General features: G+C 41.2%; 1 long non-coding RNA gene across 1 annotated transcript; it reads right to left on the reverse strand.

Annotated features, from left to right (window-relative positions):
• Nucleotides 1-9533: 9533 nt before the first annotated feature.
• LOC144381750 (uncharacterized) lies at nt 9534-11648 on the reverse strand. The gene is made up of 2 exons (XR_013447529.1): nt 11539-11648; nt 9534-10734 (listed from the first exon to the last, which is right to left on the reverse strand). It is a non-coding gene; the product is annotated as an uncharacterized LOC144381750 (long non-coding RNA).
• Between the last annotated feature and the right edge of the window lie 1150 nt (nt 11649-12798).

Genomic DNA, 12798 nt, shown 5'->3' on the forward strand with positions numbered 1-12798 from the left:
ATTTGTGATCACTAAACCAACCCTGCAAGAAATATTAAGGGGGATCCTGTAAGCTGAGAGAGAGCCCAGAAGTAACAAAGACCAGAAAGGAACAGAGACAATATTCAGAAACAGTGACTTTAGAGGTAATACAATGGCACTAAATTCATATCTTTCAATAGTTACTCTGTATATAAATGAGCTAAATGCTCCAATTGAAAGACACAGGGTATCAGATTGGATAAAAAAGCAAGGCTCATCCATATGCTATCTACAAGAAACTCATTTTATTTTATTTATTTATTTATTTTTTTTAATGTTTTTTAAATTTTTTTTTTTTATTTATTTATTCATGAGAGTCAGAGAGAGAGAGAGAGAGAGGCAGAGGCAGAGGGAGAAGCAGGCTCCCCGCCTAGCAGGGAGCCCGATGCGGGACTTGATCCCGGGACCCCGGGATCATGACCTGAGCCGAAGGCAGACGCTTAACCATCTGAGCCACCCAGGCACCCTACAAGAAACTCATTTTAGACCCAAAGACACCTCCAGATTGAAAGTGAGGGGGTAGAGAACATTTTATCATGCTAATGGACATCAAAAGAAAGCTGGGGTAGCAATCCTTATATCAGTCAAATTAGACTTTAAACCAAAGACTGTAGTAAGGGATGAAGAGGGACACTATACCATACATAAAGGGTCTATCCAACAAGAAGATCTAACAGTTTTAAATATTTATGCTCCTAACTTGGAAGCAGCCAATTATATAAACCAATTCATAACAAAATTAAAGAAACACATTGAAAATAATACAATAATAGTAGGGGACTTTAACACCCCACTCACAGCAATGCACAGATCATCTAAGCAGGAGACCAACAAGGAAACAAGGGCTTTGAATGACACAATGGACCAGATGGACTACACAGATATATACAGAGCAATCCATCCTAAAGCAACAGAATACACATTCTTCTTGAGTGCCCATGGAACATTCTCCAGAATAGATCACATACTGCATCACAAACCAGGTCTCAACTGGTACCAAAAGATTGGGATCATTCCCTGCATATTTTCAGACCACAGTGCTTTGAAACTTGAACTCAATCACAAGAGGAAATTTGGAAGGAACTCAAATACTTGGAGGTTAAAGAGCATCCTGCTAAAGAATGAATGGGTCAACCAGGAAATTAAAGAAGAATTTTAAAAATTCATGGAAACAAATGAAAATGAAAACACAATTGTTCAAAACCTTTGAGATGCAGCAAAGGCAGTACTAAGAGGGAACTATATAGCAGTACAAGCCTTTCTCAAGAAACAAGAAAGGTCTCAAATACACAACTGAACCTTACACCTAGAGGAGCTGGAGAACAAACAGCAAATAAAGCCTAAACGAAGCAGGAGTTGAGAAATAATAAAGATCAGAGCAGAAATCAATGAAATAGAAACCAAAAGAACAGGGGCACCTGGGTGGCTCAGTTGTTGGGTGTCTGCCTTTGGCACAGGTCATGATCTCAGGGTCCTGGGATCGAGCCCCGCATCAGGCTCCCTGCTCTGCAGGAAGCCTGCTTCTCCCTCTCCCACTCCCCCTGCTTGTGTTCCCTCTCTCACTGTGTCTCTCTCTGTCAAATAAATAAAATCTTAAAAAAAAAAAAACAAAAAAACCAAAAGAACAGCAGAACAGATCAATGAAATTAGGAGCTAGCTCACTGAAAGAATTAATAAGATAGATAAACCCCTGGCCAGACTTATCAAAAAGAAAAGAGAAAGAATCCAAATTAATAAAATCATGAATGAAAGAGGAGAGATCATGACCAACACCAAGGAAATACAAACAATTATAACAGAATATTATGAGCAAGTATATGCCAACAAATTAGGCATCTGGAAGAAATGGATGCATTCCTGGAAAAATGTAAACTACCAAAACTGAAACAGGAAGAAATAGAAAACCTGAACAGACCCATAACCAGCAAGGAAATTGAAGCAATAATCAAAAATCTCCCAACAAACAAGAGCCCCGGGCCAGAAGGCTTCCCAGGGGAATTCTACCAAACATTTAAAGAAAAATTAATATCTATTCTTCTGAAGCTGTTTCAAAAACAGAAATGGAAAGAAAACTTCCAAACTTGTTCTATGAGGCCAGCATTACGTTGATCCCTGCACCAGACAAAGAGCCCACCAAAAAAGCTGAATTACAGACCAATATCCCTGATGAACATGGATGCAAAAATTCTCAACAAGATACTAGCCAATAGGATCCAACAGTACATTAAAAGGATTAGTCACCATGACCAAATGGGATTTATTCCTGGGCTGCAAGGTGGTTCAACATTCACAAATCAATCAACGTGATACACATTAATAAAAGAAAGTACAAGAACCATATGATCCTCTCAATTGATGCAGAAAAAACATTTGACAAAATACAGCATCCTTTCTTGATTAAAACTCTCCACAGTGTAGGGATAGAGGGAATATACCTCAATATCATAAAAGCCATATGTGAGAAACCCACAGTAAATATCATTCCCTTTTTAAAAAAAAAAAGATTTTATTTATTTATTTGACAGAGAGAGAGAGAGCGAGCACAAGCAGGGGGAGCAGGAGAGGGAGAAGCAGGCTCCCACTGAGCAGGATCCCAGGACCCTGGGATTATGACCTGAGGCAAAGGCAGTCACTTAACTGGCTGATCCATCCAGGTGCCCCTGAATATCATTCTCAATGGGGAAAAACTGAGAGATTTCCCCCTAATGTCAGGAACATGACAGGGATGCCCACTCTCACCACTATTGTTCAACATAGTAAGAGAAGTCCCAGCACCAGCAATCAGACAACAAAAAGAAATAAAAGGCATCCACATTGGCAAAGAAGAAGTCAAACTCTCACTCTTTGCAGATGATATGATACTTTATGTGGAAAACCCAAAGACTGCACCCCAAAATTGCTAGAACTCATACAGGAATTTAGCAATGTGGCAGGATATAAAATCAACACAGAAATCAATTGCATTTCTGTACACTAACAATGAGACAGAAGAAAGAGAAATCAAGGAATTGATCGCATTTTCAACTGCACCCAAAACCATAAGATACCTAGGAATAAACCTAACCAAAGAGGAAAGGACCTATACTCTAAAAACTACAGAACACTTATGAAAGAAATTGAGAAAGACACAAAGAAATGGAAAAACATTCCATGCTCTGGATTGGAAGAATAAATGTTAAAATGTCTATGCTACCCAGAGCAATCTAGACATTCAGTGCATTCCCTATCAAAATACCATGGACATTTTTTGCAGAGCTGGAACAAATAATCCTAAAATTTGTATGGAACCACAAAAGACCCCAAATAGCCAGAGGAATGTTGAAAAAGAAAACCAAAGCTGGTAGCATCACAATTCTGGACTTCAAGCTCTATCACAAAGCTGTAATCATCAAGACAGTATGGTACTGGCACAAAAACAGACACAGAGATCAATGGAACAGAACAGAGAACCCAGAAATGGACCCTCAAGTCTATGGTCAACTAATCTTTGTTGAAGCATGAAAGAATATCCAATGGAAAAAAGACAGTCTCTTCAACAAATGGTGTTGGGAAAATTGGACAGCCACAAGTAGAAGAATGAAACTGGACCATTTTCTTATACCATACACAAAGATAAGCTCAAAATGGATGAAAGACCTCAGTGTGAGACAGGAATCCATCAAAATCCTAGAGGAGAACACAGGCAGCAACCTCTTCGACCTTGGCCTCACCAATTTCCTGCTAGACACATCTCCAAAGGCAAGGGAAACTAAAGCATAAATGAACTATTAGGACTTCATCAAGAGAAAAATCTTTTGCACAGCAAAGGAAACAGTCAACAAGAGTAAAAGGCAACCCATGGAATGGGAGAAGATATTTGCAAATGACATATCAGATAAAGGGCAAGTATCCAAGATCTATAAAGAACTTATCAAATTCAACACCCAAAAAACAAATAACCCAGTCAAGAAATGGGCAGAAGACACAAACAGACATTTCTGCCAAGAAGACATCCAAATGGCCAACAGACACATTGAAAAATGCTCAATATAACTCAGCATCAGGGAAATACAAATCAAAACCACAATGAGATACCTCCTCACACCAGTCAGAATGGCTAAAATTAACAAGTCAGGAAACAACAAATGTTGGTGAGGATGTAGAGAAAGGGGAGCCCTCCTACACTGTTGGTGGGAATGCAAGGTGGTACAGCTACTCTGGAAAGCAGTATGGAGGTTCCTTAAGAAGCTAAAAATAGAGCTACCTTAAGACCTAGCAATTGCACTACTAGGTATTTAGTCCAAAGATACAAATGTAATGATCCGAAGGGGCATCTGCATCCCAATGTTTATAGCAGCAATGTCCACAATAGCCAAACAATAGAAAGAGCTGAAATGGCGATCAACAGATGAATGGATAAAGAAGATGTGGTATACACACACACACACACACACACACACACACACACACACACATATATACATATACATATACATATATACAATGGAATATTACTCAGCCATCAGAAAGGATGAAATCTTGCCATTTACATTGACGTGGATGGAACTGGAGGGTATTGTGCTGAATGAAATAAGTCAATCAGAGAAAGAATTATCATATGGTTTCACTCAAATGAGGAATATAAGAAACAGCACAGAGGATCACAGAGCAAGGGAGGGAAAAATGGAATGGGAAGAAATCAGAGAGGGAGACAAAGCATGAGACTCTTAACTATGGGAAAGAAACTGAGGGTTCTGGAGGGGAGGTGGGTGGGGGGATGGGGTAATTAGGTGACGGGCATTAGGAGGGCATGTGATGTAATGAGCATTGGGTGTTATATGCAATTGATGAACTACTGAACTCTACATTTGAAACTAATGATGTACTATATGTTGGCCAATTGAATTTAAAGAAAAAAAAAAAGAAAAGCTTTATGACATTGGATTTGGGAATGATTTATTGGATATAACACCAAAAGCACAGGCAAGAAAAGACAAAATAGACAAGTTAAACTTCATCAAAATTTTAAATTTTTTGTGTATCAAAGGATACTATCAACAGAGTAAAAAGGCAGCCCATGGAATGGGAGAAAATGTTTACAAATCATATTTCTGGTGAGGGATTGCTATCCAGAATATATAAAGAGCTCCTACAATTCAGTGCACAAACACATGCACACACACAAACAGAATGGGCAATTCAAAAATGGGCAAAGGACTTAAATAGACATTTCTCCAAAGAAGATATACAAATGGTCCATAAGCACATGAAAAGATGCTTAACATCACTAGCCATCAGGGAAATGCAAATCAAAACCATGATGAGATACCACTCACACCCATAAGGATGGCTATTATTTAAAAAAACCCAGGGGCACCTGGCTGGCTCAATCAGTAGAGCACGTGACTCGTGATCTTGGGTTGTAATTTCAAGCCCCATGCTGGGTGTAGCAATTACTTAAAAATAAAATCTTTTAAAAAATAAAATTAAAATTAAAAACCCAGAAAATAACAAGTATTGACAGGGATGTCGAAACTGTAGAACCCTTGTACATTCCTGGTGGGAGTGTTAAATGTTACAGCCACTGTGGGAAACTGTATTGGCAGTTCCTTAAAAATTTAAGCTTAGAATTGCCATATGATCCAGCAATTCCACCTCTGTAGTTAAAGAAGTCAAAAGAGAAAAGAAGTTAAACAAACTAAAAGAAGTTTAAGGAAAAAAATTAAGGAGAAAGGAAGGGAAGGCAGGGACTCAAATAGATATTTGTACACCCATGTTTATAGCAGCATGAGTCACCATAGCAAAAGGTGGAACTAACCTGAGTGTCCATAGACTGAAGAATGGATAAACAAAATGTGTTGTATACATGCAATGGAGTATTATGCAGCCTGAAAAAGGAAGGAACTCTGACACATGCTACTACATGGATGAACCTTGAGGACATCATGCTAAGTGAAATAAGCCAGTCATAAAAGGACAAATACCATATGTTTCCACCTATATGAGGTACTTAGAGTAGTCAAATTCATAGAGACAGAGAATAGAATGGAGGTTGCCAGGGCTGGAGGAAGGGGAAAATGGGGAGTTATTGTTTATTGGGTATAGAGTTTCAGTTTTGCAAGATGAAAAGGGTCCTGAAGATGGATGGTGGTGATGGTTGCACGACAATGATGTACTTAATGCTGTAGAATTAAAATTGTTAAAATGGTAAATTTTGTTTTGTATTTTTTTTTTACCACAATAAAAACAAATGGGTTAAAAAAATGTAGCTCTAATTGTGAGCTTCAGGATTTTATTCCAGGCCCTTTCATCACTTGGATGAAAATCTTAACATCTTTGCTTTTGATACAAAAATCAGAGAAAACCAACGCAGAGGATGTTAGAACAGATTTCTAAGGACTTTAAGATTCTGGAATAATAGATCAAAATTAGTATTGAAATTAAAGAGGAATAATTGCACAATCCTGAATTCAAGATAAAAAATAAGCAAAAAATGTACGGAATTAGGAGTAATAACTTGTTTTACATGCAGAAGATCTTGGGGTTTTCATTTCCTAAAAGTCCAAAGTAACCCCGTAGTGGGGGGGAGGGGGCGCAATAAACTTCGGCCTATTAGAAGAACTGTGTTTAGATAAAAGGAGACAACAGTCTCACCGTGCTCTGTGTTGACCAGACAGTACGAGGGCACCAAATACTGTCTTTAGTTCTTAGCAGTGTACTTTTGAGAAAGTTGTAAACTGTAATAAAGCAGGATAAAACTATGGGAGCTGTTAGGGAACTCAAAACTGGACCTCATGGGTCTTGATTGATGGACCAGGGGATTTAGCCTGGGAAGAAGAAAATCAAGAGGGACATAATATCTGAAAGGCTGGCATGTGAAATAAGGACTGTCCTTATTCGGTAGTTACTCGTAAGGGCAAAATTGGGATGGACCAAAAATTAGAAGAAGCCTGATTCATTGTGTGCAGAATTTTCTAAATATTAGAACCGATGGCATTCAATAGCATGGCCTCCTGTTACTGGATGGCCACCTGCCAGGATGACTGCAGAGCAGGAGGTTGGTCCTTTCCAACACCATTTCTTTTAGTTTCTTGGTCTCAAAATCTTGGCATCTTGACCCCTCCCTCTTCTTTCCCCCAGTATCTGATGAAATCTTGGGGGTTCCTCCCTCACAGCTCTCTTGTCCCACCCTTCACTCTTCTTTGCCAGCAACCTCACCTCCTCAACCCTGGAGGACTTGTGCACGCCACCAGTCAGCTTTCCCAGCTTTTGGGCTGCCCCTTGCTTCAATCTATTCTGCATGCCCCTGCCAGACCCATTTTATACAGTAATTGTCTTATCATGTAATTCCCCTGATCAAGACCGAAGAGTGGTTTCTATTGCTTCCCATATCAAGATGAGATTTTCTTTCTTGGCTTTTTGGGGCCATTCTTCTTTCCCTCTCTTTTCAATTTCATTCTATTACTCAAATGACTATTTTGGTGTAGCTGTTCCCTTCAATGTCAACTGGTCTGATCGTCTTCCCCTGTTCATTCCCACTTTCATTCCCTCATTTGTGTTGTCCCTCTGTGTTGTCCTCCACCCCCAGCTTTATTATAGGGACCAACTCATGTACCACAACCATCATGGCATCTTTCCTGGCCACCCAAATTCACATGCATCCTTCATTTCTCTCATTCATTTAACAAGTATTTACAGATTCCTCTTAGAATGTAAGCACTGTGCTAGATGCTGATGAATACGTGATAAGAAAAATTCATTTCTTGACTTCATGGAGTGGGTGAGATAGACTAAACAATTGCTATAAGGGACAAAAATGGGATGTTGTGATACAAAATGTTGTGTGTATGTGGTGGGGATGGGTGGGTATTTTGATGGGTAATCAGAAAAGGTCTTTTTGAGGAGGTAACAAATAAGCTGGGACCTAAGGAGGTGAAAGCGTCAGCCACTGGGAGGGGCTGGAGTCAAGAGCACGCTAGTCTAAGGAACCAGTGTGTGTGAGTCCGGAAGCATGAAGAAGAGCTTGGCACACCAGAGATACTGGACTTAGAATGGTTTGGCTGGAGCATAGTGAGTAAGGGTAGAAGGGCATGAAGTGAAACTAGAGAGGTGCCCGGGGCCTGGTAGGCTGTGTGAAAGATCTTAGATTTTATACGAATTGCATTGGGAAGCCATTAAAGATCTTCAAGGAAGGAATCGATGTATATGAGCTAAACATTTTAAGATTGCTCTGGCTACTATGTGGAGAGTAGACTGAAGAACAGCAAGAGTGGAAGTAAAAATTAAGAAATGAATGTAGGGGCGCCTGGCTGGCTCAGTCAGAAGGAGCCTGCAACTCTTGATCTCGGGGTTGTGAGTCTGAGCCCCACGTTGGGTGTAGAGATGACTTAAATGAATAAATAAAAACTTAAAAGGAAAAAAAAGAAATGAATGTAATAGACCAGGTGAAAGATGGTAACTTGAACTGGAATGGAAAGAAGTAGATGGATTTAAGGTATGTTTGGAAATAGGTATAAAAGGATTTGCTGATGGTTTTATGTGAGGAGTAAAGAATTAAGAGTGAGTCCTGTGTCTGACCTGAGAACTAGGTGGTGGGACCTATATCATTTATGGAGATTCGATGTGGGGGAAATGCAGAAGTGAAGTTTAGGACTTGTTAAGTTTGAGGTGCCTGCAAGACTCTCACAAGGCAGTGTCAGGGTGCCAGTTGACTCTACAAGTCTAGAACTCCTATAAAAGGCAGTGAGGGAGATAGAAATTCTAGAACTATTAGCATACAGATGGTGACTGGATGAATTAGAAGAGTAAGCAGAAGGCCTAAGACCAAGCCAAGGGCCTGTTTGTCTGATGATGGGAATGATCGAAAGCAAGGGGAGAGATTCATAATGCAGGAAGGGGGTCGGAGCTATCACCACAAGACCAGTAACTTCATTCTATATGGCCCTAGTCTGTCTTTATTGGCTAATGCAGTAATTATCTCAGTATGTAATATGAACAGAGAATATGGTGATGTGGAGAACAGACTATGGTCCTACTCTGTAGTCATTGCTAGCATGTGTCTTCTCATTGAGACGCATGTACGTTCCTTGTAGGCGACTACCACAACGTCCTTATATTCCACTGTGCCCAGCACAGTGCAGGATATAAAGTAGATGCTCAGTGCTTCTTGATTAAGTGGTGGTAAGACCGTCTTATAAAGGCCCTTGCTGAAACCATGGACTCTGTTGCACAATGCTAAAGATCATTTCTTTCCTGAGCCAAGTGATGCCTGATACTTTATATGGATATGATCTATTTCTTTACTGGTATTATTACACTTTTAAATAGTAATGATTATATTTTAAAGGCCTTGCAGGCACTAAGAACAACAGGAATGAAGAGAATTCTAGGGATTCTCCAGCTTCATTGACAAGGAAAAAACAAACTAATCTTCACGGCGGCGTGTTGACATTTCAAAACTGGCATTTAATTATTTACATACCTTAGTATATTAAAGGTACATATACACTTGTATAAATAAATCTGTGTGTGTGTGTGTGTGTGTAAAAATTTTTAATAGCACAACTACTGACAGCTAGAATAAAGAGCCTGGGAGAATTTTTGCAGTTGGGGAACAAAATAAATCCAGTAATCCGTGATTCCCTGTAACCAAACTGGATTTTTTTCAACCTGTTCTTTGGAATCCCAGGGTCCTTCATAATTGCTTTGGGCTTTGAGGGGCTATTTTACAAGGGAAGACTGAGTTCTTGTGTGTTTGGTGAAGTAGCTGCATTTTCCATGCTTTAAATATGTGTGAGGAAATCCTTTCTGAACCTTCTCTTAATCTTCTCTGTCTGTGATCACATACTCACCTTCTTCCTCTAGCAGTATTGGTTGCCAAGCACAACTAAGCACTGAGCCATTTGGATCGAATGCAGTGGTGATGTCTCAGTCTCTAGCAAGGTGCTGGGCCCGGCTCGGCTGCATTTGATGCTGAGAACCGAGCAGCCAGAAGCCTGCACTCCAGAGCTCTTGTAGCACCACTGAGAGCTGAACGCGCCTGCTTGGATCGGATTGATATGTGGGGATGGGCAGGAGTCTCCAGGGAAAGAAGCTCACAGAGGGTTTCTGTGTGGGCAGCGAGGAAAATGAAAGCTCCTGGAAGCTTGGTAAAGATGAGAAATAAACACAGGCTCCCAGGAGTCTTTAACAGAAAGAACTTGGGCTGCAGCAAAAAAAAAGAATCTTGAAAACAGCAACCCATCCTGAACACTAACTAATTAGACACTGAGTAACACTGAGATTTGTAAGTTCCTTCTGCCCTCAACTCTAGCTCCGGACACTGGAGAAAAGAAGAAGGTGGCTAGCATAGAGCTATGCGCAGGCCGTATGGTATGAAGAACCAAACTTCCCATAGCCGAGAGTCATCCCAGTCCTGTCCCTGTCTCCCTGCCACAGCGGAGACCTGCACTTTGCTTGGGCCGGATTTTTTCAACCTGTTCTTTGGAATCCCAGGGTCCTTCATAATTGCTTTGGGCTCTGAGGGGCTATTTTGCAAGGGAAGACTGAGTTCTTGTGTGTTTGGTGAAGTAGCTGCATTTTTCCTTGCTTTAAATATTGTGAGGAAATCCTTTTGAACCTTCTTTATCTTCTCTGTCTGTGATCACATACTCACCTTCTTCCTCTAGCAGTATTGGTTGCCACGCACAACTAAGCACTGAGCCAGAAAGTTAACAACAGTTGGAGTGTGGTCACCTGTAGGCAGAAAACAGATCGCATCCATTATAGTAAACCAGATAAAGAGCCATGTTAAAGACAGAGACAATTTTTATTTCTACAATCCTCATAGCATATCTTCTTTTTAACCTAGTTTATTATTCAACTCCCTCCAATATAAAATGTTTGGCCACAGACTGGTTTTTGTTGCTTTACAAACTATTTGCTTTAGATGTGTCATTAGAATCTTATCACCAAATTAAGATGCCATGACTTTTCTTAAATACAAGGGCTTGCAGCTTTGAAAAACAATTACTGGTCTAGGTTAGAGAAAAGAAAGTGGCAGTAAGGCTCAAGTTCTTTAAACAGCACAGAAAATACAATTTAATGTTTTTTAAAGCAAAAGAGGTGAGTTTGTGAGCTGAAGGATTTTGCAGAATAAGCAAGTCTTTGCAAATGACCTTGCCGTGTTCTCCCACCCCACCTCTGCCCAACTCCCACACCACAGCACACTCCTCCTGAGGGGCCGAGATGATCACCTGAGTCCCTTACTTAAAACGTTGATGAAGTTCAGGCTCCTCAGCGGGCCACACCAGGTTCCCCGTGACCTCTCTCCCTCGGCTCGCTTCTCACCTCCACCTCCTTTATAGCACCCATCCAGTTTCAAGAGGCAGACCTTTGCAGCGCCCACTTCTTCTGTTTAAATGCCCACCACCACCTTCCACCTAGGGGAAAAATCACCTTCCCGTTAAGGCTTCATGGTACCTTCCTCTCTGGCCTGCTGCCCCCTGCACCATCGCCACAGTAATGACTGTATTGTACTCTAATGATCAATTTACGCACCTGTTTCCAGCCTCAGCACGGTTCTGGACACACAGTAGGTGCTCTCTAGATGGTGGTTGCTGAGGAAATGAGTCCTTGTCTTAACTACAGCTTCCCTGTCTTCTCAGCACTTTGAAAGTTCTCAGAAAAGGAAAAGGAAATGACTAAAGTGTAGACCGTTTAAACGGAACACAACCACCACCCTGCCCGGGGTACCACCCCCTGCCACTGGGGAGGAGGAAGAAGAAGCACTGAGGCCAAGAGCCCAGCAGCACCGCTGTGGAGGTGCTGTGATTTCTCTGGTTTACAACAGCCGGGACCAGCTACATAATCTGGGGGGCCCAGTGCAAAATGGAAATGGGGGGTCCCCTATCCAAAGATTATTGAGAATTTCAGCAGCCCAAGCCGCAGCCCAGGGCAGCTGCACAGGTCGCACACAGTGAAAGCTGGCCCTGTTGACAGCACGAGAGTAGGGAGGCTGAGAGAAATTTTGGATCAATTTTTTTAAAGAGTAGCTTTAAATCTGTAAATTTGTTTTAGAATTTCTATTTTCTCATGCTCACCCCTCATAAGACCCCTACAATTATTTATTTTCATTTAGAAGTACAGATTCTTTCAAAATGTTTACTTTATTCCACGTTGTTTTAGGAAAAATACCACATACTCTTTGTTAGTCCTTGAGAAATAATGCTGTGATCCACACCCCACCACGTAGCCCTGAAATGAAGTAACACATCATTATTGCATTTCCTCCATTCAGCCCCCCAGTTTGGGGGAGACTGGCTGGGCTTTCACAGGATTATGTTAACATGAAATATCTTTATCAACCTTTTGCTAATTTGTAAAAATTAGTTCTCAGAGCAATAGCATCCAGTCTCTCAAGTGTGATTTTATTTCACAGCATTCTTAGTAAATTAGAAATTGTTCTGTTTAAACCCCAAATGAACTTAGTTTATCAGATATCATCGTGATGAAATGTTGTTGGTATCTGCTGACAATGTAAATGAATGAAGATTTATGAAGGGGTCTTTTCAAAACTCAACTACTCTGCGGTGGGCAGCTCATTTGCACTGCCGCGCGTTCTCCAGCAGGGGGCCGCGCGAGCAGTGCCGCATGCCCAGCTTCGCCCAGCAGGGGCCACCCCGCTCCTGCCCACCCTGGGCTCCCTCCGAGGGACAGTAGGAAGGGGACCACGCACTATCGGTGAGCGCAGCACTATCAGGTGGAGCAGGGAGTGGGGCCCCCCAAGAAGCCAGTCCCGTGGACAGATGCCGGGTCGCA

This window comes from Halichoerus grypus, chromosome 5, assembly GCF_964656455.1.
Source record: "Halichoerus grypus chromosome 5, mHalGry1.hap1.1, whole genome shotgun sequence".
NCBI lineage: Eukaryota > Metazoa > Chordata > Mammalia > Carnivora > Phocidae > Halichoerus > Halichoerus grypus.